Source organism: Octopus bimaculoides, chromosome 21 (assembly GCF_001194135.2).
Source record: "Octopus bimaculoides isolate UCB-OBI-ISO-001 chromosome 21, ASM119413v2, whole genome shotgun sequence".
In the NCBI taxonomy this organism is placed as follows: domain Eukaryota; kingdom Metazoa; phylum Mollusca; class Cephalopoda; order Octopoda; family Octopodidae; genus Octopus; species Octopus bimaculoides.
This window is the reverse complement of record NC_069001.1, coordinates 12641890-12645796: the sequence shown is the minus strand read 5'-3', so window position 1 is coordinate 12645796 and position 3907 is coordinate 12641890.

The window sequence follows — 3907 nt, the reverse complement described above, 5'->3', positions numbered from 1 at the left end:
AAATATATGTATGTGTGTGTGTATATATGTAAGGACTCCTGTATGCGTGCATACATGTGTGTATGGTTGTATGCATGTGGATACAAACAGACATAGACATACTTACATACAAATGAATGGACATATGCATGTGCGTGTGTATACATGTATGTATGTATGCATGAATGAATGTACGTATATATATATATGTGTGTGTGTGTCTATATATGTGTGTATGTATATATTTGTGTATGTATGTATGTATGTATGCAATAAAACCTGTAAAACAAATGTATATGCTTGTGAATTTCTGCCTGAGCGTATGAGCCTATACGTATGTTTTTTTGTGTGTACGTGCATGCGCACTGTATGTATGAATGTATGAGCGTGTGTGAGTGTGTATTTGTCCCTGTAAACGTGCTTGCGTACGTATGTGTGTATGTGTTTATTTGATTGTGCGCTTGTGCGTTTATGTGTGAGGTCGGAAGAACAATACGCTCGTAGTCCGGGTTTTGAGTTTCATCTTTCTCTGTTGGTAATTTCTTTCCGACCTCGATTGACTGTTGAGCTGGAGTTTACCGCCTTATCACGATCTGCGGGAAGTCCAGCGTAAGTGGTTCTCTCTCTCTCTGTATAAGCATGCATGTATGTATGTATGTATGTATGTATGTATGTATGTATGTGTACGTGTATGTATGTATGAATATATGTGTGTTTATGTAAAGGTGTGTGTTCTTTTTCACAAACGGACACACTTTCACTCGCAAGTAATGCATGCGCGCATATGCATATCTCTGTCTGTCTGTCTCTGTCTGTCTGCCTGTATGCATGCAAGTATCTTTCTCTATCTCTTTCTCTCTCTCTCTCTCTCTCTCTCTCTCTATCTCTCTCTATCTGCTTGCCTCTCTCTATCTACTTACATATCTACCAATCAATACATATTCATACACACACACACATATATGTACAGATATATATATACACACACACACACACACACATATATGTACACACACACACACACACACATGTTTATATGGATATATATATATATATATATATATATATATATATATATATATATATATATATGCGTTTATAGCAAATGACGTTGATTAGTGTTGTTGATTCACCCATATAAGCTATGATCTAAGGCAATACACCGATGACCAGTCAGTCTTAACTGCAGACACAATATATTTATGTATATATTTACGACAAAGGTTCCTAATGAAATGCGGTCCGTTGGTCGAGGAGGTAGTATGTCGTATACAATACTTTCCGTTATTTCTTTCCGCTGTTTGGTTTCTGAGATAGAATCTCAACGAGCTCAGCTTTGTCTTCCATCATTTCGGGTCGATAAGATACGTACCAGTTGGTTACTGAGGTCGATGTTATCATCTTTCATCTTGCTGGTCATCTGTCCTGTAGAAAAGAAAGAATCATTATCGTTATTATTAGTATAATTATTAGTTTGTCGTATTAAATATAACAGCAATGAAGTTGGTGCAGTATATCTATATCTTCCTTTCTCTTTGTCTCAATCGTTTTATCTATCTATCTATCTATCTATCTATCTATCTATCTCTTCTACTCTGAGAACTGCCTTAGCCACCAAGATACACTTATCGTTTACGATGACATAAATCAGCCTTCGTTTTCAGCGAAATTGGGCTCCTATGATTAAGTCAAAGGTATACATATATGTATATGTAACAGTTTCACTATTCCTGGTTTCATCAGTGTCTCTGCAAGTTATAGGATTATCTGTTGAGTTAAAAGATCATTCATCGTTACAACCGGTTTCTTTCTCCAATTTATATTCGTGTTTATTTTCTCAAAGTACTCATTCTACATATATAGGGACATGTAGGTACAGAATATCCGTATGATGAAGAAGTTCCCTATCCAGCAACGCGTTCTTGGGTTCGATCACAATGTTTGGAATTTTCAGTAACTGCAATTTTCCACAAACTCCTTACATTTCCTGTCGTCTGTAGCATGATATCATATAGACGAGAATCTTTGTACGTATGTAATCACATAAATATCTATCTACCTACCTTTCCTTCTCTCTCTCTCTCTCTCCTCTCTTTTCTCTCTCTCTCCTCTCTTTTCTCTCTCTCTCCTCTCTTTTTTCTCTCTCTCCTCTCTCTCTCCTCTCTTTTCTCTCTCTCTCCTCTCTTTTCTCTCTCTCTCCTCTCTCTCTCCTCTCTTTTCTCTCTCTCTCCTCTTTCTCTCTCCTCTCTCTCTCTCTCCTCTCTTTCTCTCTCTCTCCTCTCTTTCTCTCTCTATATATGTGTATGTATGTGTGTGTGTGTGTGCATGCGTGCGTGTGTGTGTGTGTGTACTCTATATCATGTTCATATTCATATTATAAATTTGTATTTCGGAGGAAAGTGACACATTTTGAACTAATCACATCCACAAAAACAGAGCATAACACTATATATGCGTTTACACACACACACACACACACACACACACACACACACACACACACATATATACACACACACATACATACATGTATAGATAAATACGTATAGATTCATGATTCGGTGCAAATTGTGCGTGTATGTATGTATGTATGTGCATACATAGGTAGACTGACATAGTTACACAAGATGAAAGACACACTCACACACTCATACTCTCGTACACACGAGCATAGGCTTCTTTTAGATACTCCTTTTCAACTGACGTTCTCCTATATATATATATATATATATAGTGCGGAGTATTATATATATACGAGACAATAACACTAAAATATATGTGGAGTATTTAGTGATCGCATGTAAGTCTTTTACTTATAAAATACATTCAGCTACCATTTATAACTATTCAACAGAAACTATCTTAACCCATATTCATTCCTTCACTCACACCAACATACGCGCATATTAAGACTTAACTAGAATCTTTGTGGATGCATGTATGTATGTACATATATCTACCTATCTATATATCTATCAATCTATCTATTTCTCTCTCTCTCTCTCTCTCTCTCTCTCTCTCTCTCTCTCTCTCTCTCTCTCTGTACCTGTCTGTCTATCTATCGAACTGTTTGTCTATTTGTCTATCCATCTCTCTCTTCCACATCTCTCTCTCTTTCTCTCTCTCTCTCTCTCTCTCTCTCCTGCAGTTGCTCATTGTATCTCTTTTTGTACGTCTGAGTGAGTTCTCGCACAAGCGCATTCATACTACATATATAGGTTAATTGAATACTTACATGCAGGCATACTCACACACACAAACACATATGGATATCAGTATATACGTGTGTGCACGTATGTGTGTGTGTTGTTTGCGCGTGTGCGCGTTTGAACGTGTGAGTGACTTTATTTCACTTTCACATTCAAAGCTGTATATATAAGCATAATTTGATACACCTCGCTGATTCTATATCGCTATGTGTGTACATGAACGAATGTGCGTACGCATCAATATTTCTTTCTTTCTTTCTCTCACATACACACATTCTCTCTCTATATATATACATACATACGATCGTGTGTGTCTATATATACACACACACATATATATATACATGTATGTACCCATGTATGAATTTGTGGATGCATGTATGTATGTATATATATCTATCAATCTATCAAACTATCTATGTCTCTCTCTATCTATGTCTCTTTCTCTCTCTCTTTCTCTCTCTCTCTCTCTCTCTCTATCTATGTCTCTCTCTCTCTATCTCTCTCTCTCTCTATCTATGTCTCTCTCTCTCTCTCTCTCTCTCTCTCTCTCTCTACCTGTCTGTCTATCTATCGAACTGTTTGTCTGTCTGTCTATTTGTCTATCCATCTCTCTATCTGTCTCTGTCTATCTCTGTGTCTCTCTCCCTCTGTCTATCTGTCAGTCTGTCTGTCACACTCTTTCTCTCTCTCTCTCTCTCTCTCTCTCTCTCTCTCTC